Below are 27,025 nucleotides of genomic sequence, written 5' to 3'. Positions count from 1 at the left end.
CGACTCACTTCATGAAAGTTGCTCCATTTTCCGTCCTCTACGAGTACACGGTGACCTTTTCTCCTAACTCCATACTTTATTTTTGCTCAAAAAATTTAGCAGGGACCAACTATGCCGCCTAGACGAATTGTTAAGGGAAAGCAAACAGAGGCTGAGCCGTCCAGGCCTCAGGAAAGGACCATTCGCCATCCAAAATCTCACGACACCATTTTCGACAACCCGAAGCATGAGAGGCGTTACTCATCTCACGTCAAGCGTAAGATAACACCAATGAGGTATTTATGCTCTGTCACTCTACCTCAATTGGGTCTGTCTGAGGAATTGGATATAATGTTTCATGTGCTATGCATGCTATAATTTGTGCACTGTGAGGCGCCTACATTTGAGTGCATTACATTAAAAAATTTTAGCACTATTGAGTTTAAGCTGAAGAAGGGATGGACATGTACCATTATGTACTATGGTGGCACTATGCATTTCAGGTTATATACCATTGACCACGGTTAAGAAGCTAGGTGAGATCCTCCCCTTACCCCTGTATGGCCCCGGAGCCGTTCCAGATAGATTTGATGCTAAAACTTTTTGGTTGGCCATCACGGGTCGAACCGATTATGTGCAAAAGGGAGCTAAAGCATTTGGCATTCAGAACCTCTGCTTTCACTATGCTCAGAAGGTACTAGCTTTCGCACTCTTTGGTAGGGGTGATAGTACTTATGTGGCTACCCAGAGAGAGATATTCTTTCTATTTGCCAGAGAAAATAGGGTTGTTGTGAGCATTGCAGCATTTGCAGCTGACTATCAATTTGGACTTAAATTTTGCATTATTTGGATTTTTGATGATAAAGTTATGGGCACTTAAAGTTAGACTTTTTCAAGATTCAATGGCTTTGGTCCAAAGTGACCTATAATGTTTTGTATTATGACATGTGGTTATTTTCGGATTAGGAAATTTTGTCCAACATAACATTTGAAGTAGAGATATTAATCTTTTCAATGCAGTTGGTATCACCTTAAAATCATAAAGATTGAGGAAGTTAGGTCCTTAGAAAGTTGACCCAAAATTAGGGTTTCAGTTAAAATGACCTATAATGTTTTGAAATGAATGATGACCTTCCAAGTTTCAAATGAATTTTTGATGAAGATGAAAGTTGTTCATATGGTTCTTAAGAACATTGTTGCTCTTGGGGTCATCTTTATTTGACAAACACATCAAAAGTTAGGTATCAGTGGATTTCAATTTAGTTAGATGACTTGACTGGTCAACTTCTCAAGTCCAAACTTCAAATCTTGATGAATGAATGATTGAGGATACTATCATAGGCTCATATATGTAAAAAATAACGAATGAAAGAACATCCCTTGATTGAATTTGATCATAGGTTGAGATTGCTTTCATGAGCAAGGCATAGTTGATGCACAGTAGAATTAGGGTTTCCTTGGGAAACAATCCTCAAGCCCTTTTGTTTATCTTGATCAAATTGACAAATTTAGATACTTGGGAGACATATATGATGATTTAGAGATTTGTGAACCATTGCCATGCTTGCTTTCATCTTAATATGGCCACTTCTTAAAGCTTAGGAGCCTCCTAGGAGCATTGACACATGTGATCACTTAAGCTACAAAACAAAAGGGGTTAGTGACATATTTTTGTGCTTTTGGTTAGTAAACAAATAGGAAAAGCAATAATATACAATTCAAACATGCTTGGTGGTCTCTGTAAGACCCCAATTTTGGGCCCTAAGATCCCTCATGGCCCATATCATTCATATCATAACCTCAAGGATCAATGCATGCCTTTGCTTTCCCCTTCTAGTGGGTAGATTGCTTTGTGGGTTGTTTCTTGATCACCAAGCATACTCTACATTTGTATATCTTTGCTTTCATATGTTTATCATTCAAAAAGTACAAAAATATTGTCAGTCTAACCTTGTTGCTTGCAGTTGAAGCAATCATCAGAATTTAGGTCAAAGATGGTCGACAGTCAGTCAAAGCAATGGATGATGGCCATTCTTGTGGAATTTGGGCATCATGATCATTAATCAAAGGTTCATACATCTTGGGACATTATTTGAAAACAAGTTCTCAAGGAATTAGGGTTTTGAAATCATCAGAAGGAGTTCAATCAGTCCAAAACCCTAGCAAAGTCAAACTTGGTCAACTGTTGATTTAATCAAGAATTTGATGGATGGAATTGATCTGAAAGAGCTCATTCATGCTTGTACTAGCCTCATATGTCATGTTCAACCCCATCATGGAAGAAAATCAAGTCAAATCAGAAATCTCCAGAAATAGAAAGTGGACCTGTAATTTCAACTGCCAAAAATGGAAACTTCTTGATCTTAAACTTACATCATGATACAAGCTCCAAATGAATTTTTGCCCAACATGAAAGTTGAAGATCTTGTTCTCCCATTTTCAAAAAGTCCAAGAACATCAAAATCCCATGTGTGGTTGTCAAGATATGATCAAATCATTTTCACCAAATTTTGAACTTCAACAAGCCATATCTCTCAAACCATAAGGCCAAATTTGGTGGGGTTTTTTCCTACAAACCAAATTTTTCATCCTCTTTCCAAAAATATAAATTTCATGACCTAAAACCTTACCATTCAAAATGGCATTTTTGGACCTTTTTCATTTAAATTCAAAGTTTGACCAAACTTTGACTTTTTGAGTTTTTGACTTTTTCTTGATTTGGTCAATTGGGAAATGTTCCATATCACATTTGTGACTTGTTCCAATCCCAAAACCATCATCATACCACCATTTTCCCATCATTTTGAATCAAAATGCAAATTTGGCAATTTGGCAAAAGAAGCTTCACAAAAGTAAAAACCAGTACAGCAGTACATGTGCAGCCACAAAACAGCAAACATACAGTCTGTATGCAACCTGTCCAGGCCCAGCTCATGGCAAACATACACCTCCATTTACTCACTTTTGCATAATTAGCAATTGGCATTTTGATTCATAAAATTAAAACTGGGATTAGCATGTGATAATGTGAGCTTAAACAGATGAATATAAGTGCATTCTTCTGCATTTCCAACCCTAGTTCTGCAGCCTACCACACAGAAAATACACATTCTCCTCTCTCTTGCATTTTTGCATTTTGGCTCGAATTGGACAAATCATCGAAGCACCCAAGAAGCCTGTGATCCTTTCCTCACCTAGACAGCATATTGAGTTCATTTCCACCATCAAAATCGTGCTGGAAGTTCCTTTTCTCCACTGTTCCATTCAAGCTTTCATCAATGGCAGAGCTAGATTGGAGCAAAGTTAAGCACTCTTGAGATAAGTCATCTTCACCATTCACCACTTGGAGTCCAAATCATCATCTGTTCGAGCTTGCCTTGGCCAAATAGTAGCTGCATCTTGAATTTCTTCAAAACCAAGTAAATGTTTGAATCTCTTTTTTTCACCAAATCATGATATGTTTCTGTTAGTTCTTTGTATCCTCATGTCATTGCAACTTGAGTCACGCTGAATGATGGACTATGCTGTTTTAAATCTTGATTTTCATTTTGTGCACAAATGTGTTTTCCCTCGAGTTGGTTTAGCCATGATGAATTAGAGGAAATGGATGCTATATTCATGTTGGGTATGACTTGATGATGCTATTGTTTTACTTAATTTGGATTTCTGGACCTTTCAAATTTTCAAGTTGCAAGATGACGATGAATATATGCTGTCCATGTTGAACATTACCCTGTCCAGAAATGTGTTCGATTAAGCTTTGTTGTGTTGAATGGTTGATGTTAGATGATGATGGTTTCATATGCCCTGCTTGGTTGGTGATGCTAGATGTGTTTTGTTCATATTTTTTGTTCGAGTGCATGCTGAACCCTGCTGCTGTTATGCTTGAACCCAAAAAACCATATGTTTTGTGCTATATCCTGTTGGTTGCTTGCTGTTGTGTATGATTACATGATGATGAATACCATTGCTTCATATGCCCTGCTGATGGAAAACTTCAAACTTGCTCATAAAATACCATGCTGTTGTGTGTTTAATGTTTGGACTTGCTTGGATGTTGATTGCATATGTATGAAAATACCAATGCCATGCTGTTAAACCTCAACTGTCCAGTATTTTCTTCCTGCTGTTGGTCTGTTGGTGCATGAGTCGTGCTCATGTGATTTGCCAAATGCTTGCTGCTATGCTGATTGGTCATACTGTAGAATGATACATAAATCCTGTTGCTACACATTGCCAAATGTTATGCTGCTATGTGCTGTTGTTTTGTTTTGCTTGATTTGGTGATGGACATTGGATGATGAATATGCCAATGCTGCTGTTTGAAACTTCCTGAACCTTGCTCATAAAATCCACATGTTGGTATTTGTTGTGTTTGGTCATGAATATTGGTTTGTTGTATGATCAATGTTTTGCATGCTGTTGCTTATTTGATGATGAACTTGGTTTGATAATTACATGATGATGATACCCTACTGCTGCCACCAAACGCATAAACCTCAATCCTTTTCCAGATTCTTGTTGATTGCTGTTGTTTGTTTTTGATCACATGAACCTACTGTGCTATGCTATGCTGCTATATGCGGTTGTTTGTTTTGCTATAGTTTGGTCGAATGAACATGATGATGAATGAATTATACTGCTGTCCAAACTTATGCCCTGTACAGAATTTTTTTTCTCATGATTTTGTTGGTTTGCTGTTAGTTAATATTGCTTAATGATGACATTTGTTTCCTTGCCATGTTTGATGCTGTTTGTTGGTTGTTGTTCATGAGCATGAGTTTGAAGTTTGCCTTGGCTGCATAAAACCCTAGGGTTTCTAAAACAGAAAACATGAACAATGGATTGGCCGAGCTACTGTTCTATTGGCTAGTGGCCAATCAGAACATTTCATCACCTTTGCCTTATGCTGTGCGTTTCAATTAGTGAGTTGCCAAATGACAAAATTGCCATCCGTTGACTTGGTTGACCCCATATGCCATGCTTTTGTTCATTGCTTGCTACATTATTTCACTCAACTTCATAAATTATTTTCTCATTCACATTTCATCCAAAAATCTTGAAATTTTTTCCTCATGATCATGAATGTGTCCTTCATTTAATTGTGATTTTTAATGAATTTTTCAGTGGTTGGATTTTTTATGGTAATTATTTTCTTCACATGTATGCCAAAATGATATATTGTGCCATTTCAATTGTGAAATACTCATGTCATATCCAATGAGCTTGAAATTATTTGTGGTGAAACTAGACACATTGACCTTCATTTCCATATAAAGTTTGTGCATTTATCATTTGTGGATTGATAGTTATGATTTTTTGAAGTTGTGTGTTACATTTGGTGCTATACCATGATCATGCATTGTCCCAATTTTTGTTCACATGCTTCCTCTTATCCAAATCACTTGAAATTTTGCATGAATGATCTATCACATGTCTAGTTCATGTATGAATTTTCTTGGAATTAATCTTGCTGTTTTCCATTTGATTGAGAATTTTCTTCCATACTTGGTCATTTGTTGACTTTTTGTGCTATGCCTTGCCAAACCTTTTGTGAAATTCTCAAATCTTATCACTTGACCATGAAATTCCATATGTGATAACTAGACATCTCAAGCTTTGCATTGGTGTTAATCTCACTCATTTATCTTCTGTTTTCAAATTGATATGATTTTTTGAAGTTGACCCATGTTTGTTGACTTTCACCATGCCTACTTGAATTTGGTTTGACTTCATGATTTTTGTTGACTGCCTTCCTCTCATCCAAATGCCATGAAATTTGACATGTATACCATGTTAGATGTTAGGATTGAGTGTGATTTATTTCATAATTTTTGAGATTGTTTGAGTTGACTTTTGAATGAAGTCTTTGCAGTTGACTTTTGTATGCTTCTCTTGCCATGCTTTGCATCCTTTTGCATATGAAATGACCATGATGCATGATATAATTATGAATCCAATTGATAATGCTTCTTGAATGTTTAGACTTGGTTTGGGTTGACTTTCCCTTGCTGCCTTGACTTTTTCTTTCACCTTTGACCCTAGGCTAGTCCTAGTGGTCTTCTAAGCTTATGTTGAGTTCATCTGTTTCAGGTTGAGCTACAATACCTCAAAGACCTTTCAATTTTGGTTGAGTTGGTTTGTTTATCATGTGCTAACATTTGTTTTGTAGGTGACTCATATGCTTGAGTCTTTGTGCCTTGCACAATTGGTCCCCTCTGTGGTTGACTATTGGGTTATTTCCTTTTGATTTTGATTGTTGACTTGTTTACTAATGAGTTTGACTTTTTCAGGTACTTTAGTTGCCTAAGTTCTTTGAACTTGCTTGCTTGCTTTGCTTTTTAGCATTTGCTTCGAGGTATAAACCTTTCTTCTTCATGTAGTCTGGAGACCCGGTCTGTTATTTGACCGGGCAAACTGTCTGAAGTCCTCCTTAAGAGGCAATGCCTGTGTGTGTTTAAATTTGTCCTAAGCAGGAAAAGTCCTTCAAGTAAGGCAATTGGTGGAAGGTAGGGATAAGCAATCTATCCCCCACTATTCAGTGTGTCCTCTCTTTGCTCTCAGTACCTGGTTGAAGCAATGAGATAAATACCCAAGATCTAATCGAGTCAATAATGTGGAGAGAGTTCCTACTTTCTGAACTCCCACACTTTCTTTGATGCTCTCTCTGATATGAGATTGAAGCAATGAGGCACACCCCTCATTTCCTATTCATCTGCTTCACCTGAGCCCCTCAATGGCCAGGTTAAGAGCAACCTTCACCCATTACAGTGGACTTTCAAAGTCAAACCCTCTTGTGTGAGCCCCCATTGTTTGGCTATAGAGTGTGCTGTTTGATATTCATTGATTGTTTGATTGCTTCATGTGCACTTGCTTGCCTATATGCTATGCATTTATCATCATCATCAATTGCCATTAGTGCATGATCATATCATTTGTCTGTGTGACTTTTGTTATTGTTGTTTACCCATTGAGGACAATTGTAAGTCCATCTCTTTTGGCCATTGCTCCTATGATATGGAAGGATAGAGTGTAAGACCTCATTGGTCACTCATATCTTCTGTTATCTGTTTGTATGTGAGGATACAGTTGTAAGTCCCTGTAAGTTGGCATCTGTTGTCCTGTGATCATAATTTGATCTGTTTGATTTGTATGTGAGGTTGCAGTTATAAGTCCCTGTAAGTTGGCATCTGCTTTCCTGTGATCATGTTGTTACTTTTGTTCTTGTATGTGAGGATCCATTATAAGTCCCCGTGATGTGGCATTGGATTTTCCTGTGAGCATACTGTGAAGTTAACCTAAGTCCAGACAAATTGGCAGTTGACTTCCCTGTCCCATTTTTTGTTTTCTTCTGTGGAGATTGGTGTAAGTCCATTGAGTGGCATCTGATATCCGTTTCTGTTTTAGGAGACTGGTGTAAATCCATTTATTGGTATCCGGTATCCGCTTTTTATTTCTTTGCCTGTGGAGATTAGTGTAAGACCATTGAGTGGCATCTGATATCCCATTCTGTTTTAGGAGATTGGTATAAGACCATTGATTGGCATCCGATATCCACTTTTCTTTGCTTTGTTTGTTTATTATTATTTTGCATTCCAAAGGACACACTTGAATCATCTGCTATATGATTTCAAGAAGTGAACCTTCTAAGAAGTTTTACTATCCATCCTCATCCATTCATCATTCATTACGTCTTAGAACCTTTTCACACCTTATCTTTTAAACTTGACATAAGTGTCGTGCAAACATTTTCATGTTTTCTAACTAAAAACCTGGACTCAAGTCCTTGACCTTTTTTCAAACTTCATTTCATAATACTTATTCGAATTGATCTTAATTATACTTTGACTCCATTTTCATAATCACAATCAGTAACTTCACTCATTCACTTGTTTTGGCTTTGTCCATTAATCTTTTCATACATGAGCTATAGGTTTGATTTATCTTAGTGGTTGATGTTAATCTCACCTTCTGTCTTTAGTGATTGAATTGTAAGTCTTCCTCGCCTATTATAGGGTTAACCCCTCTCTGGCCAGTTGAAGCTGTTCTCACATGGTGGACGTTGTTGTTTGTATAAGGTTGAGTGTTCTCCCGTGGATAACGTAAGACCTAGGGTTTGTGTTTAAAATTGAACCTAACCCACTTTTGGAAATCTTTTAGCCGAACTACGGCGTTCTGATCCTTACCTTTGATGGAAGGTACGTAGGCAACGGGTTCATCCGTTCGAACCCAATAATAATAAAAATTGTATATTCTTTTCTCATCATCCCAATCATGTTTGCACAATGTTTATGTCATAACAAATAACAATTTAGTACAACAAGTGTGAAAAGGGCTCCCTAGGAGTACCTAGGACGTAGTGGGTGCCTAACACCTTCCCATTGCGTAATTTACCCCTTACCCAGAATCTCTGATCTTTTTATTAGTTTTCTACGTGTAAAACTTCTTAGGCTTTTGTTCGCTTTTTAGCCAATCCTTTGGATAAATAAAAGTGCGGTGGCGACTCGAAAATTCAACGTATCTCTTAGCTTATGATTTAATCGATAGATCATATAGCGACGAATACACCGCTACAGAAAAGTGGCGACTCTGCTGGGGATATATAAATAATCTCTGGTTGTAGTGCCTACTTTTCACCCTTGTTGTGCTATGTTATTATTCTTTATCTGACATATTTTTGTACAATTTGGGATGAATGTATTGATTGTAATGTGTGAATTGCTTGATATACATTTGCTGTTTGCTTTGGTGATCTGTGAGATGAGTTCTATACCCGAACTCGAGTGCTCTCTAGGATAGGAGAATGGCATAGTCTTGTCGACTGGTGTGGAGTAGTCCTTAGCCAGTTGACTTGCGAGTCCATTCACTTGGTGGAGGTCATGTTGAATTAATAATGTCACACAAGTTATTTGTGGTTAGGCATTATTCTTTCAATCATGTTCCGCAGAAGCCAAGGACCGTAGTTTACCAAACACATCTTGGCCTATTTTTAGGACCGTAGTGCGGAGGTCGTTCAGATGTCAGTTCTGATACGATTGTTACGCGATACTACACTCATAAGAGTTTCTCTTGAGAATATTCTTGGAATACGAGTATTCGTTCCTCCGATAATATTCGAAAGATGGAACGATGATTATGGGAACCTCTGATAGAACATGTCTGGCAGGTTTAAACCCTAGTACACTCCCTTTGGGTGGTTCTTAACCGAGACTCCATGCTCGTGACTCTCAACAAACCCGTGATTCGTGGTTGAGTCGTTCAAACATTGTTAATATCAATGGATCCCGGATCAGGTGTAAAACCTAAAATCCATCAAAGCGGCTGGTTGATATTAAGAATGTCCGAACCGGTTCATGTACCGTTAATATCAATGGAACTTGGGTGTCGATAAGGTGAAAACCTAAATCCACCAAAATGGATGATTGATATTAGGGATACATAGAGCTTTCCCACGACCTTTGTTTGGTGTGCTTTGTTTGATCCTTGAGTGTGTTTGTTGCATTCATGCATTCACGCATTCATCCGCATTCATGTCATCAAAAGAGAAAATTTTCAAGGAACTTAAAGGGTTATTTGCAAAATTTTCAGACATGGAAAGACCGAAAAGGCATACAAAGAAGTACAGCTTTAAGCAGCCCGATGTAAAAGAGTTAAGGAATCTGACATCATATGTATTAGATCCCTTGGGTTTCAAGGCTCGCTATGGGAAGCTTCTGCCGTTGCTGACTACTCAGGTGGATGAGGGATTGATGAGCACTCTTGCTCAGTTCTATGATCCGCTCTATCATTGCTTCTTATTTCCGGACTTCCAGTTGTTGCCGACTTTGGAAGAATACTCTCATCTTATTGGGATTCCTATTCTGGATCAAGTGCCGTTCAGTGGCTTAGAGAGTATTCCATCTGCTCGAGAGATTTCCAGTCTGTTGCACATAGATGAAGATCTGATTAGAGCTAATCTGACTACCAAAGGCGGAATTCAGGGTTTTCCTTCCGAGTTCCTCATTGCCCAAGCTACCTTTTATGGGAAGGCCATGAGTGAGGATGCCTTTGAGGCTCTATTCGTATTGCTTATCTATGGATTGGTGCTGTTTCCCAACTTTGACAAGTTCGTCGATATGAATGCCATTAGGATTTTTTCAGTCCTTAATCCGGTTCCGACCTTGTTGGGTGATGCATATGTCTCCTTGCATCTAAGGAATATGAAGAATGGAGGAGTTATTGTCTGCTGTTTACCCCTGCTGTACAAGTGGTTTATTTCGCACTTGCCGCAGACAGTTGCTTTCAAGGAGAACAAGGGATGTCTACGGTGGTCTCAGAGACTTATGTCTCTCACCAATGATGATATCACCTGGTATGATCGCGTGTATGATACCGTTCAGATCATCAATTCTTGTGGTGCATTCCCCAATGTGCCTCTTCTTGGTACATGTGGTGGGATTACCTACAACCCTACGCTTGCACGTCGTCAGCTTGGGTTCCCCCTAAAGGATAAACCCCATAACATTCTGTTAGAAGGTGTGTTCTTTCAGGAGGGTAAAGATCCCCAAGGCCTGAAAGCCAGATTTGTCCGCGCTTGGCGCAATATTCGCATAAAGAGTAGGAACGAGTTGGGTCCAAAGAACTGCATTGCTTTGGAGCCATACACCTCTTGGGTCAGACAGAGGGCTGCTACCTACCTGATGCCATATGATCATCCGAGACCTACACTGTTGGATGTGGCTGGTCCTTCAACCCTCCCTACCCAACGTGTAGAGGAGTTGAGAGAAGAAGACCTTTCGCGTGCCTGGATCCGCGAGAGAGAGGAATTGCTGCAGCAGCTCAAGGAGAAGGATAGTATGATTGAATTTCTCGAGCACCGAGTGATCGACGATCCAAACGACACTTGGACTTCTCTGCTTCCTCAGTCTTCCAAATTCTGGAAAAGGAAGTATGATCAACTTGCAAAGGAGAAAGCTGATATGGAGGCTGCCTATGAGAGAGAGATCAAGAAGTTGTGCACTTCTCGTCTTCCAGCATCCCGAGCTAATAGGGATCCATAGGATGTCATTTACCTTTTCTCTTTGTAATAATTGAATCAAAAATGTTGTATTTCTTTGTTTCAATATATATTTTGGATGAAATATTTTCCATGAACAGTTAAAATGTTTAAATATTCAAAAATATTGCAAACAAAACCCTAAGGGTTCCTTGAAAATCAAAGCATTTGCACAAAGCATTTCATGCATCATTCCTGCATAAACAGGTACTCATTTGTCTGGTCTTCTGGTTCTAACCATCTACTCTTCATTTATTTTGAAGACAAGCTGACTCACCGGTATTATACGAGGGTCAACTCTGCAAGGATTATGGAGCAGTTGGAACAAGAGAATCAGAGCCTGAGGGATGAAGTCGCCAGACTTGGCGCATTGATGGAGCAACTTCTCGCTGCCCAGAATCAGCCTGCTCAACAGCCAGCAACTCCCGTTCAGCGGACTGTTATTTCAGAAATAGCTACTTCAGCGGTGCCTGTCAGTGCCCAGCAGCCAAATGCCATGCCTCCCGGTTTTCCTTGGGGGATGCCTCCTGGCTTTATACCCGATCTGCCAGCTCCTACGTTTGCTCAAATGCCGGCATCTAGCCCGGTCCCTATACCTGTACCTCCTGTCGTGCATACCATGCCTAGGGTAGACGACACCATTTATCATTCTGAAGCGTCTGAAGGCTCATATGTTCACGAGAAAATGGACGCTATGAACGACCAATTCCTCGAGCTGAGAAAGGAATTGAGAACTCTTAGAGGCAAAGATCTCTTCGGCAAGTCAGCAGCCGAACTTTGTCTAGTTCCCGGTGTTAAAATACCAGTCAAATTCAAGGTCCCAGACTTTGAAAAATATAAAGGGAACACTTGTCCTTTGGCACACTTGGTTATGTATGCCAGAAAGATGTCCACGCAAACAGACAACGATCAACTCTTGATCCACTACTCCCAAGACAGTTTGTCTGGTGCTGCTCTACGTTGGTACATGAGCTTGGACAGCGTCAACATCCGCTCTTTCAATGATCTTGGCGAAGCTTTCGTCAAGCAATATAAATATAATGTTGACATGGCGCCTGACAGAGATCAACTCAGGTCTATGTCACAAAAGGACAAGGAGTCGTTCAAGGAGTACGCCCAGAGATGGCGTGAGCTGGCAGCTCAAATTACTCCACCATTAGAAGAGAAGGAGATGACCAAGATCTTTCTGAAGACTCTTGGGTCATTTTACTATGAGAAAATGGTGGCCAGCGCTCCCTCTGATTTCACCGAGATGGTGAACATGGGGATGCGTCTTGAAGAAGGTGTCCGAGAAGGACGATTAACAAAAGATGATGGTTCTTCCTCTAAACGATATGGAGCGTTTAAGAGGAAAGAAGGTGAAGCGCATGCTGTGCAGTCTCAGCCCAAGCATCGAAGACCCTCTGTTCAGAGGAAGCCTGCACATCATTCCAAACATCAGCATCAGGTGGCTAGTGTAGCGCCTGTATTCAAGGATAATGCTCAGCAGTATCAGCATCAGCAGCAATATCCACAACCGCAATACCAGCAACAGCAGCGTCCACAACAACAGGCTTACCAGCCTCGTGGAAGTACAACCAATCAAGCAAATGTGAACTATGATAGGAAGAAGGTCAGCTTCGACCCTATTCCGATGACATATACAGAGCTTTATCCCTCCTTGTTGGAGAGGAAGTTGGTTTCACCCAGGGATCCTCCTGCAATTCCTGCCAATCCGCAATGGTGGTACAAACCAGACCAGCATTGTGTCTATCATTCCGGCGCTCCGGGCCACAACGTTGAGAACTGTTTCCCGCTGAAGACTAAGGTTCAAGACCTTATGAGAAGCGGAATTCTGAGTTTTGAAGACTCCAACCCAAACGTCACCAGGAACCCATTGCCTTCGCATGGGAAGTCTGTGAATATGATCCAGGAAGACCTTAGGAAATACAAGGTGAAGTATGTCAGTCATATCCGGCAGTCATTGGTTGGATTACATAAAATGCTGTGTCAGCACAGTCATTTGGAGCATAACCACGATAAGTGCCGTGTCTGTTCTGTTAACCGCTTGGGTTGTGATCAGGTTCGCCGAGAACTGCAGACGATGTTGAATGAAGGTACCATTGAGATTCTCCAGAATCGCAATGTTGATGTTGTTGAGCCCGAAGTGAGTGTTATCTCCCCGGTGTTCAAATTGCCAGAGCCCGTTGTTATTCGTTATAATAGCAACAAGCCTAAGGCTTCACCTTCTTTGGTTATTAAACCAGCTGGCCCTGTGCCATATACATCTGATAGAGCTATACCTTTCAGATATAGTCCTGTTGCTGTCCAAGATGGAGTAGAGGTTCCTTTGCCTTCAACATCTGTAACCACTATCGCTGACGTTAGTGGGTTGACCCGCAGCGGTCGTGTATTTTCTGCGCCTGCCAAGGCTGTTCCTTCTGACACTGTTGTGCACCCCGTAGGGAATGCTGTGAATGTTCAGAATCCGGCACTTGATGTCGCCAAACCCTCCTCGTCCGTACCAAAGACTCCCATTTCTTCAGTTGTTGGCCCGAGTGGCATTGTTGATGAAGAATCTGATGAGATGCTGAGGCTCATCAGAAAGAGTGAGTACAATATTGTAGACCAGCTTCTACACACGCCCTCCAAGATTTCCATTCTTTCTCTATTGCTAAACTCAGAACCCCATCGGGAATCTCTTCAGAAAGTCTTGGACCTGGCGTACGTTGATCACGATGTCACTTTGGAACAATTTGATAGCATTGTTGCAAACATCACCGCTTGCAACACTCTGAGCTTTTGTGACGCTGATCTCCCTGAGGAGGGAAGAGACCACAACATGGCTTTACATATATCTATGAACTGCAAATCTGATGCAATGTCCAATGTACTGGTGGACACTGGATCATCTCTGAATGTATTGCCAAAATCCACCCTCTCTCGATTGTCATATCAAGGTCCTCCTATGAGGCAGAGTGGGGTTGTTGTAAAAGCTTTTGATGGGTCGCGCAAGACCGTGATTGGGGAAGTTGATCTCCCGATCAAAATTGGACCAAGTGATTTCCAGATCACTTTTCAAGTAATGGATATTCACCCATCATACAGCTGTCTCTTGGGCAGACCATGGATTCATGAGGCTGGCGCCGTGACATCCACCCTACACCAAAAGCTGAAGTTTGTCAAAAATAAGAAATTGGTTGTAGTAGGGGGAGAAAAGGCTCTCCTGGTCAGTAATTTATCTTCTTTCTCGTATATTGATGCAGAGGATGAAGTTGGAACTCAGTTTCAAGCTTTATCTATTGATAAACCAATCGAGAAGAAGTCTCCTTCATTCACTTCCTACCGTGATGCAAAGCTGGCCATTGAATGTGGTGCAGTTGCTGGATTAGGGAAAGTGCTTGAACTTGAAGATAACCGATCCCGGGCTGGCATTGGCTATGGTTCTGGGGCATTCAACGAGCAAGGTCTGTTCACCAGTGGAGGATTCATCCATGCTGATCAACCTGCAGAAGAGGAAACTGCTGCTATCATTGAAGAAGAAGATGCAGAAGATCTGAACAATTTTATCATTCCTGGTGGTGTCTGCCACAATTGGGTCGCTGTGGATGTTCCTACAGTTATCCATAGATCAGAGTAATTGTTCATTTTGTTTAAAACCCTTCTCCCATGCCAAAAGGAGAAGTGATGACATTGTTGGCAAAGCATATATACAATGATATTTTCATTCAATTTTTGCATTGTCAAAACATTTGTTTTTCCTTTGTTTTCACTTTTTGCTTTTCTTTATGAAATCAGTGATCACAAAAAACATAAAAACAAAAATAAAAGCTATAAAAGCAACATTCTTTCATCTGCATAATGATTTGTTTGTTTAAATGCTGAGTTTTTCTTAACCAAAATCATTATGCAGGTTGATCCTAAAACCCATTGAACATAATGACCCAACGCCATCTCCCAATTTTGAATTCCCTGTATTTGAGGCAGAGGAAGATGACGTTGAAGAGATTCCTGATGAGATCACCCGTCTCCTTGAGCACGAAGAGAAGATCATTCAGCCGCATCTCGAAGACTTGGAAACAGTCAACTTGGGGTCTGAAGATTGTGAGCGCCTGGTGAAGATTGGGGCACTTCTTGAAGGGTCTGTTAAGGAAGATTTGATCAGCTTGCTACGAGAATATTCAGATATCTTTGCTTGGTCCTATGAAGACATGCCGGGTTTAGATACAGATATTGTGCAACATTTCCTGCCTTTGAAGCCTGAGTGCGTGCCTGTGAAGCAGAAGCTCAGAAGAACTCATCCAGATATGGCAGTGAAGATCAAAGAGGAAGTTCAGAAGCAAATTGATGCGGGGTTTCTGGTGACTTCGACATATCCTCTATGGGTGGCCAATATTGTGCCTGTTCCTAAGAAGGACGGAAAAGTCCGTATGTGCGTTGATTATAGAGATTTGAATAAAGCTAGCCCAAAAGATGATTTTCCTCTACCACACATTGACATGTTGGTAGACAATACAGCTAAATTCAAAGTCTTTTCCTTTATGGACGGATTTTCCGGATATAATCAAATCAAGATGGCACCAGAGGATATGGAGAAGACAACATTCATCACACCTTGGGGAACATTCTGTTATCGAGTGATGCCCTTCGGTTTGAAGAACGCCGGAGCCACGTATCAACGAGCTATGACTACCTTGTTTCATGACATGATGCACAAGGAGATAGAAGTCTATGTTGATGATATGATTGCTAAGTCCCGAACGGAAGTTGAGCATATTGAGCATTTGTTGAAGCTTTTTCAGCGTTTGAGGAAATTCCAGCTTCGTCTGAATCCGAACAAATGTACTTTTGGAGTCCGTTCCGGCAAGTTGTTGGGTTTTGTGGTAAGTGAAAGAGGTATTGAGGTTGATCCTGCAAAGGTCAAAGCAATACAAGAGATGCCCGCACCCAAAACTGAGAAGCAAGTCCGAGGTTTTCTTGGCCGCTTGAACTACATTTCCAGATTTATATCCCACATGACTGCCACATGTGCGCCGATATTCAAGCTCCTCCGGAAAGATCAGTCTCATGATTGGACCGAGGATTGCCAGAAAGCTTTCGACAGTATCAAAGATTATCTGTCCGAACCTCCGATTTTGTCTCCGCCTGTGGAAGGAAGACCTCTGATTATGTACTTAACAGTTCTTGAAGACTCGATGGGTTGTGTACTCGGTCAACAAGATGAATCAGGGAAGAAGGAGTTTGCTATCTACTACCTCAGTAAGAAGTTTACTGATTGTGAGTCTCGGTACTCTATGCTTGAGAAGACGTGCTGTGCTTTAGCTTGGGCAGCTAAGCGTTTGCGCCAGTACATGATAAATCATACAACTTGGTTGATATCCAGAATGGATCCAATTAAGTATATTTTCGAGAAGCCTGCTTTAACTGGGAGGATTGCCCGTTGGCAGATGCTGTTGTCTGAGTATGATATTGAGTATCGAGCTCAGAAAGCTATCAAAGGTAGTATCTTGGCTGACCATCTAGCGCACCAGCCAATTGAAGATCATCAGTCTGTTCAGTATGACTTCCCTGACGAGGAAATTCTGTATTTGAAGATGAAAGATTGCGATGAGCCTACACTTGATGAAGGTCCAGAACCTGGTTCCAGATGGACGATGGTGTTTGATGGCGCTGTTAATCAATATGGAAATGGAATTGGGGCAGTAATTGTTAATCCCCAGGGATCGCACATTCCATTTACAGCAAGGCTAACTTTCAAATGCACGAATAATATGGCGGAGTATGAAGCCTGTATAATGGGACTTGAAGAATGCATTGACTTGAGAATCAAATATCTTGATGTCTATGGTGATTCAGCTTTGGTTGTCAATCAGATCAAAGGTGAATGGGAGACAAATCAACCAGGTCTCATCCCATACAGAGATTATGCAAGGAGAATTTCAACTTTCTTTACAGAAGTTGAATTTTATCATATTCCTCGAGAGGATAATCGGATGGCAGATGCCCTTGCTACACTTGCTTCCATGATTGTTGTCAGATGGTGGAATGATGTCCCCAACATTACTGTGATGCGCTTGGACAGACCCGCTCACATATTTGCAATCGAAGAAGTAAAAGATGACAAGCCTTGGTACTTTGATATCAAGAATTTCCTCCAGAACCAGGTCTACCCGCCTGGGGCATCTGTGAAAGATAGGAAAACTTTGAGAAGGTTGTCAGGCAGTTTCTACCTCAGTGGTGAAGTGCTGTAAAAGAAATTTTGATATGGTTTTGCTCAGATGCGTGGATAGACACGAAGCAAACCTATTGATGACTGAGGTCCATGAGGGTTCATTTGGTACTCATTCCAATGGACATGCCATGGCTAAGAAGATGTTGAGAGCAGGCTACTATTGGCTGACAATGGAGTCTGACTGTTGCAAGTATGTGAAGAAATGTCACAAGTGTCAAATTTATGCGGATAAGATTCATATTCCTCCGACACTCCTGAATGTGATTTCATCACCATGGCCTTTCTCTATGTGGGGAATTGACATGATCGGCATGATTGAGCCGAAAGCGTCCAACGGACATCGTTTTATTCTCGTAGCAATTGATTACTTCACCAAATGGGTTGAAGCCGCTTCATACGCGAATGTAACCAGGCAGGTGGTTGTGAAGTTTATCAAGAACCAGCTGATTTGCCGTTATGGTGTGCCAGAGAGGATCATTACTGATAATGGATCCAATCTGAATAACAAGATGATGGATGAGTTGTGCGCTGAATTCAAGATTGCACACCATAATTCCTCTCCTTACAGACCTAAGATGAATGGGGCTGTTGAAGCTGCTAATAAGAATATCAAGAGGATTATCCAGAAGATGACTGTCACGTACAAAGATTGGCATGAGATGCTGCCATTTGCTTTGCATGGATACCGTACGTCTGTACGCACTTCAACAGGGGCAACCCCTTTCTCTCTTGTTTATGGCATGGAAGCCGTTCTCCCAGTAGAGGTGGAGATCCCATCAATGCGAGTCTTGATGGAAGCCAAGTTGACTGATGCTGAATGGATTCAGAGTCGTTATGACCAACTGAATTTGATTGAAGAGAAGCGATTAACTGCCATGTGCCATGGTCAGTTATATCAGCAGAGAATGAAGAAAGCATTCGACAAGAAGGTCAAGCCTCGCGTGTTCCGAGAAGGTGACCTCGTGCTCAAGAAAGTTTTGTCTTTCGCGCCCGATTCCAGGGGCAAGTGGACTCCGAACTACGAGGGTCCATATGTTGTTAAGAGAGCCTTTTCAGGCGGAGCTTTGATGCTTACAACAATGGATGGGGAGGATTTCACTCGTCCTGTGAATTCAGATGCAGTTAAGAGATACTTTGCCTAGAAAAAAAGTATATGCAAATGAAAAAATAATGAAAAAACAGAATAGCTCGCTAAGTTGAAAACCCGAAAGGGCGGCTTAGGCAAAAATGAGCGTCTCGGTGGAGAACCCGCAAGGGTAATCCAGGCAAAAATTAGAGACTTGAAAAAAAAGAATATTTGCATCCCGCTAGATTGAGTACCTCACTCTGGGGCAATCTAGGCAAAAAAATTAGGGATTTGGCAAGTAACTGCATCCTGACAAGACTTTCTGGTTCATCAGTCGTCATTTCGTCAGAGGATTCTCGATTCGTCGTCAACCGAAGCTTCAGATACATCGAGACTCAAATTGGTAGAGAAAGGATCATTATGTTCAATGTAGCCCTCTTCCAATATATATCACTGATTTCAAATTTGTACAGATCTATGGAGTCTTGCCATTTGCAGACTACCATTCTATCAAATCAATTTGAGCTTTTTATCCAATTATTTGCACTCTTATTTGTTTCAATTCAACAAATGTTTTGCATGTTTTAAATTGATAAAATGTCATTGTTTTAAACAAATCAAATTTTTCAAAATTTGTTGTTTTAAACAAAGTGAACATTCACAAGATTGAAAGGATACTCAAGAATATCTCAGTGCTCTCCCGAGGGTGGCATGATTCCCAACAGGTAAGACATTTGTTCGTATTCCTGGTTTGGGTGTATCTTCTTTCTCCAGACCTTTGTTGAGGTTGTTCCTCAAACAAAGTTGTTGTTGGGGTTGTTCCCCAATACAGTTGCAAGTGATTTGTTGTTGAAGACTTCGTTTTCTCCAGCAGCAGTTTCCCCCAGCATGGATGTTTTCTTGTAAAAGTTTCGGCGGTTGATGGTTTGTCATCTTGGTGCCCTGTCACTTTCTCCAGTGGGTCGTATGCCCCAGACTTTATTTGTCTCCTCGGCACAGTCATGAGTATAGCTGATTGATTGGTACTCCCCCCGGAGTCGCGAGTAGAGCTGTTATTAATATCCCCACCAGGGTTGCAAGTGGAGTTGTTACCGCTTTTCCCCATGCAGTGTTGCCAGCGGAACTGTCTGTTTCCTCAGCACAATCGCTTTCTTTTTGAAGACTCGGTAAGTCAGTGGTTTGATACCCGGTACTTTACCCTTTTCCTCGGCGAAGTCGTCTGCGAAATTATTGCTATCTCTCCATCAGAGTTATTCTCTCCAGCAGAGCAGGATTTATTTTCCTACTCAGTGGTTGATTTGGGTTGGTATCCCAGTATTTGCAACCATCTTTCCCTCAGCTTAGTCTGCAGAATGTTTGCTGTGGCAGTTTCGCCCGTTGAATACTCTTTCAATCCCAGTATGGTCGGATGATGGCTTCAGCCTCCAGTGAACGGATTTATTTCCTGACTGTTTGTGATCCCCAGTAGAGTGGCTTGTACTGCAGAATCTACTTGTTGTGATCAGTTTGCTATGTATATTCTCCCCAAGTGGAGTGGTCCGTTGCAGAATATACTTGTTTGATCTGCCCTCCCTCAGTGGTTTGTTCCCAAGAGAGTAGCCGGCAGTTTTCCCCAATAGAGTTGCTTATGCAGTAAGATTCTATTTGGATGATATCATTCTCCCGCAGTGGGTTGTCCCCCAGTGGAGTTATGTGGATTTGCTTCTACAGCAGTTCGTGCTTATGCACTTTTGTTTCTCAGTTGACACTGGGATCCCCTGCAGATATACTTTGGGACTTCTCTTGTTCCCCTACAGATTTGTCTTGGTGGCTGTTTTGCCCGTTGTGACTTTCTGTACCCTGATTGGGTTGTTCCCTGATATTTCTGATTCTCTGCTTCTTCAGCAGTACTTGCAGATCTTTGCTCTTCAGCATATGAGGATCTCCGCAGATTGGCTCTCCAGCTGGTTTTTCCCCTGGAAGTATAATACCGGACGTTTGGTTCCTGAACCTGTTGTGTTAGAACTGTCTGTTTTGTCAGCATTCATCAAACATAAATCACGCATATTCATGCATATTCATTAAACATTCAGATATTCATGTTGCATTTCTTGCCATATATCTTTTGTTTGTCGTGTCTCCTGCTATGGTGATATAGATCTCTTTACAGATCTCCCCAAGCAGATGTCGGGTGTTTAAATCTCTCCATATAGAGTCAACCCCATAAGCAGAAAATTTGTCTGTCTTTTCTTCTGCAGTTCCCCACTGAGATATGTCCTCGTGGATGACGGTTTCTTCCGTTTCCTCCCAACACATATATTGGGATGGATTTTCCTATTTGAGTTATATCCTCATTAGGACGTGTCTTTATTCAGTCTGCCTTTCGGATTGTTCCCGAATTGGCTATTTGTCAGATATCTTGTGCTTCCCAGTGGGTTGTTCCCCAGCGGAATGTTTTTGGGCCTCTACCCTCATAACCGGTAGTTGTAAGTCCTATCTTTCCTGGCTTTCTTAACAGAATTTGTGGTTATACACCTTTTATTCTCCAGCCAGAGTTTTTGGTTTTCTACCTCGTACCCGGTAGTTGTAAAATCCTATTTTTCCTGCTTTCCAGCAGTTTGTGGTTTGTTATAACCCTATTTTGGTTTCCCGTGCGGATTCGTGATTTGTTCTATCCCCACGCGGAGTTGTTGGTCTTCTACCCCGTATTCGGTAGATGTAAACCCTAATTTTGTGGTTATCTTCATTCAATATTTGATGATGATTTTCCTTTGCTTGTATAAGTTGCTCATATCAGCACTTATGTTCCTAGCAAGTCCTTCGTGGATAATTGCCGTATGCTAGCAATTTTATCCCCAATGGGTCTTTTCACCGTATGTTAGTGATTTGTTCCCCGGGTCATTGGTTGTTTACCAGTGCATCCCCAGCTAGTCTTCTGCCGATAATTGCCGGATGCTTGCAATTTATCCTCAGCAGTTCGCCTTTCATTTACCCTTTTGTTGGTAATGTCTGTTGCTCCTTTTGATTGGTTATCATTATATACCTAGTTTGGTATCCCGATGCCTTTCAGTCCGGATGATTTATCCTTTATTAACCCAGTAACCGGTTGTGGATAGTCTTCCATGCGAGTATATTATTCACGGTCTGTCGGTAATGAATAGTATATCTCATGCACTCTTCAGTCGAAGCCTTTTGTGTTTCCCCGGTCGAGTAAGATTCGTTATTTCCCTTTGTGGAGTCGAATATTCTTGTTGTTGGATAATTGCCGGATGCTTGCAATTTATCCCTTTGAGTTGTCTTTCGTTTACCCGGATGCTTGGTATCGATTGTCTCTCTCTTTGGTTAGTCACCTATTATATACCCAGTAACCGGTATCTCTGGTGTCTTTTCCTTTCGAGTATATTATTCACGGTCTGCCGGTAATGAATAATATATCTCATGCGCTCTTTAGTTGGAATCCTTTGTTGATTTTCCCCAACTGAGCAAGATTCGTATTCTTTGTAGAATCGAATATCCATCCTTTAACCAGTTTGTGTTTTGGATGATGAGTGTTTTGGAAGTGAAATCCAATTCACGTTTTCGGTAGATCACCTATTATATGCCCAGTAACCGGTATCTCTGGTGTTTCTTACCATGCGAGTTTATTATCTACGTTCTGACGGTAATAGATAATATATCTCATGCGAGTATTCTTATCCACGGTCTGCCGGTAATGGATATTATATCTCATGCACTCTTTGGGTTTGTGTTCCCAGTTGAGTAAGATTCGTTTTCCCGTTGTGGATTCGAATGTCCATCCTGTAAGTCGATTTGCTTTTTCAAGCCCTCCTTTCGGATGATGAGTGTTTTGGAAGTGAAAACCAATTCACGTCTTCGGATTTTATCCTATAAACAACCCAGTAACCGGTTCAGGATAATTTTCCCATTCGAGTATATTATTCACGGTCTGCCGGTAATGAATAATATGTCTCATCTGAGTATTCTATCCACGTTCTGACGGTAATGGATATTATATCTCGTTCGCTCTTGAGTCGATCTTTTGATTGTTTTCCCCTCAGAGTAAGATTCATTTTTCTTTATGGAATTAAATGTCCATCCTATAAACAAGTTTGCTTTTCTAGCTCCCTTCAGGATGATGAGTGTTTTGGAAGTGGAATCCAATTCACGCTTTGGTCGGTCACCTATTATATACCCAGTAACCGGTATCCTTGGTGTTCCCTCCTTTCTGCTCCCTATTATGACCTCGGTCCCCCTGTGGAGTCAGATTTTCCTGAGTTTGTTACCCGTATGCCTGGTAACATCTCATTTCTTTGTCACTTCCCCAGTGGAGTTTTCTTTTGCTTCTCCTCAGGAGTCAGCTTGTGTCTTTCCAATGGATTTATTTTCCATTTGGAATTCTCTTCCCAGTGTGAGTTCTTCACTCCCCAGGGAGTCCTCCAGTCTGTTTTTCTGTTTCCCCTAATCAGAGTCGTGTTTTGTTCACGTTATGTCAGTTTTATCTTCCCCGGTTTGGAGTCGTGTATTGTTCACACATTTCTTTTTCTCTTATTATCCCCATAGAGTCTTGTTAGAGTCTCTGTTCCTGGTGAGTGTATTACTCCGATGGATCGTCTTTTCTTCTGTGTGAATCATATTCCCCACAGAATTTGTGTCTTTTGCATACATACATCTGCATCATGAGGTCTCTTAGGGACCAAAATTTGTCTCATTACTGTTATTTAAGTCCATTCTACCGCGTCGAGATGAAGATTTCTAAACTTCACTTCTCCGGCTAGAATGACCTTAAATAGGGGCATCTGTAAGACCCCAATTTTGGGCCCTAAGATCCCTCATGGCCCATATCATTCATATCATAACCTCAAGGATCAATGCATGCCTTTGCTTTCCCCTTCTAGTGGGTAGATTGCTTTGTGGGTTGTTTCTTGATCACCAAGCATACTCTGCATTTGTATATCTTTGCTTTCATATGTTTATCATTCAAAAAGTACAAAAATATTGTCAGTCTAACCTTGTTGCTTGCAGTTGAAGCAATCATCAGAATTTAGGTCAAAGATGGTCGACAGTCAGTCAAAGCAATGGATGATGGCCATTCTTGTGGAATTTGGGCATCATGATCATTAATCAAAGGTTCATACATCTTGGGACATTATTTGAAAACAAGTTCTCAAGGAATTAGGGTTTTGAAATCATCAGAAGGAGTTCAATCAGTCCAAAACCCTAGCAAAGTCAAACTTGGTCAACTGTTGATTTAATCAAGAATTTGATGGATGGAATTGATCTGAAAGAGCTCATTCATGCTTGTACTAGCCTCATATGTCATGTTCAACCCCATCATGGAAGAAAATCAAGTCAAATCAGAAATCTCCAGAAATAGAAAGTGGACCTGTAATTTCAACTGCCAAAAATGGAAACTTCTTGATCTTAAACTTACATCATGATACAAGCTCCAAATGAATTTTTGCCCAACATGAAAGTTGAAGATCTTGTTCTTCCATTTTCAAAAAGTCCAAGAACATCAAAATCCCATGTGTGGTTGTCAAGATATGATCAAATCATTTTCACCAAATTTTGAACTTCAACAAGCCATATCTCTCAAACCATAAGGCCAAATTTGGTGGGGTTTTTTCCTACAAACCAAATTTTTCATCCTCTTTCCAAAAATATAAATTTCATGACCTAAAACCTTACCATTCAAAATGGCATTTTTGGACCTTTTTCATTTAAATTCAAAGTTTGACCAAACTTTGACTTTTTGAGTTTTTGACTTTTTCTTGATTTGGTCAATTGGGAAATGTTCCATATCACATTTGTGACTTGTTCCAATCCCAAAACCATCATCATACCACCATTTTCCCATCATTTTGAATCAAAATGCAAATTTGGCAATTTGGCAAAAGAAGCTTCACAAAAGTAAAAACCAGTACAGCAGTACATGTGCAGCCACAAAACAGCAAACATACAGTCTGTATGCAACCTGTCCAGGCCCAGCTCATGGCAAACATACACCTCCATTTACTCACTTTTGCATAATTAGCAATTGGCATTTTGATTCATAAAATTAAAACTGGGATTAGCATGTGATAATGTGAGCTTAAACAGATGAATATAAGTGCATTCTTCTGCATTTCCAACCCTAGTTCTGCAGCCTACCACACAGAAAATACACATTCTCCTCTCTCTTGCATTTTTGCATTTTGGCTCGAATTGGACAAATCATCGAAGCACCCAAGAAGCCTGTGATCCTTTCCTCACCTAGACAGCATATTGAGTTCATTTCCACCATCAAAATCGTGCTGGAAGTTCCTTTTCTCCACTGTTCCATTCAAGCTTTCATCAATGGCAGAGCTAGATTGGAGCAAAGTTAAGCACTCTTGAGATAAGTCATCTTCACCATTCACCACTTGGAGTCCAAATCATCATCTGTTCGAGCTTGCCTTGGCCAAATAGTAGCTGCATCTTGAATTTCTTCAAAACCAAGTAAATGTTTGAATCTCTTTTTTTCACCAAATCATGATATGTTTCTGTTAGTTCTTTGTATCCTCATGTCATTGCAACTTGAGTCACGCTGAATGATGGACTATGCTGTTTTAAATCTTGATTTTCATTTTGTGCACAAATGTGTTTTCCCTCGAGTTGGTTTAGCCATGATGAATTAGAGGAAATGGATGCTATATTCATGTTGGGTATGACTTGATGATGCTATTGTTTTACTTAATTTGGATTTCTGGACCTTTCAAATTTTCAAGTTGCAAGATGACGATGAATATATGCTGTCCATGTTGAACATTACCCTGTCCAGAAATGTGTTCGATTAAGCTTTGTTGTGTTGAATGGTTGATGTTAGATGATGATGGTTTCATATGCCCTGCTTGGTTGGTGATGCTAGATGTGTTTTGTTCATATTTTTTGTTCGAGTGCATGCTGAACCCTGCTGCTGTTATGCTTGAACCCAAAAAACCATATGTTTTGTGCTATATCCTGTTGGTTGCTTGCTGTTGTGTATGATTACATGATGATGAATACCATTGCTTCATATGCCCTGCTGATGGAAAACTTCAAACTTGCTCATAAAATACCATGCTGTTGTGTGTTTAATGTTTGGACTTGCTTGGATGTTGATTGCATATGTATGAAAATACCAATGCCATGCTGTTAAACCTCAACTGTCCAGTATTTTCTTCCTGCTGTTGGTCTGTTGGTGCATGAGTCGTGCTCATGTGATTTGCCAAATGCTTGCTGCTATGCTGATTGGTCATACTGTAGAATGATACATAAATCCTGTTGCTACACATTGCCAAATGCTATGCTGCTATGTGCTGTTGTTTTGTTTTGCTTGATTTGGTGATGGACATTGGATGATGAATATGCCAATGCTGCTGTTTGAAACTTCCTGAACCTTGCTCATAAAATCCACATGTTGGTATTTGTTGTGTTTGGTCATGAATATTGGTTTGTTGTATGATCAATGTTTTGCATGCTGCTGCTTATTTGATGATGAACTTGGTTTGATAATTACATGATGATGATACCCTACTGCTGCCACCAAACGCATAAACCTCAATCCTTTTCCAGATTCTTGTTGATTGCTGTTGTTTGTTTTTGATCACATGAACCTACTGTGCTATGCTATGCTGCTATATGCGGTTGTTTGTTTTGCTATAGTTTGGTCGAATGAACATGATGATGAATGAATTATACTGCTGTCCAAACTTATGCCCTGTACAGAATTTTTTTTCTCATGATTTTGTTGGTTTGCTGTTAGTTAATATTGCTTAATGATGACATTTGTTTCCTTGCCATGTTTGATGCTGTTTGTTGGTTGTTGTTCATGAGCATGAGTTTGAAGTTTGCCTTGGCTGCATAAAACCCTAGGGTTTCTAAAACAGAAAACATGAACAATGGATTGGCCGAGCTACTGTTCTATTGGCTAGTGGCCAATCAGAACATTTCATCACCTTTGCCTTATGCTGTGCGTTTCAATTAGTGAGTTGCCAAATGACAAAATTGCCATCCGTTGACTTGGTTGACCCCATATGCCATGCTTTTGTTCATTGCTTGCTACATTATTTCACTCAACTTCATAAATTATTTTCTCATTCACATTTCATCCAAAAATCTTGAAATTTTTTCCTCATGATCATGAATGTGTCCTTCATTTAATTGTGATTTTTAATGAATTTTTCAGTGGTTGGATTTTTTATGGTAATTATTTTCTTCACATGTATGCCAAAATGATATATTGTGCCATTTCAATTGTGAAATACTCATGTCATATCCAATGAGCTTGAAATTATTTGTGGTGAAACTAGACACATTGACCTTCATTTCCATATAAAGTTTGTGCATTTATCATTTGTGGATTGATAGTTATGATTTTTTGAAGTTGTGTGTTACATTTGGTGCTATACCATGATCATGCATTGTCCCAATTTTTGTTCACATGCTTCCTCTTATCCAAATCACTTGAAATTTTGCATGAATGATCTATCACATGTCTAGTTCATGTATGAATTTTCTTGGAATTAATCTTGCTGTTTTCCATTTGATTGAGAATTTTCTTCCATACTTGGTCATTTGTTGACTTTTTGTGCTATGCCTTGCCAAACCTTTTGTGAAATTCTCAAATCTTATCACTTGACCATGAAATTCCATATGTGATAACTAGACATCTCAAGCTTTGCATTGGTGTTAATCTCACTCATTTATCTTCTGTTTTCAAATTGATATGATTTTTTGAAGTTGACCCATGTTTGTT

Source organism: Lathyrus oleraceus, chromosome 1 (genome assembly GCF_024323335.1).
Source record: "Lathyrus oleraceus cultivar Zhongwan6 chromosome 1, CAAS_Psat_ZW6_1.0, whole genome shotgun sequence".
In the NCBI taxonomy this organism is placed as follows: domain Eukaryota; kingdom Viridiplantae; phylum Streptophyta; class Magnoliopsida; order Fabales; family Fabaceae; genus Lathyrus; species Lathyrus oleraceus.
The sequence above is the reverse complement of the archived record's forward strand: the minus strand, read 5'-3'. Positions refer to the sequence as shown.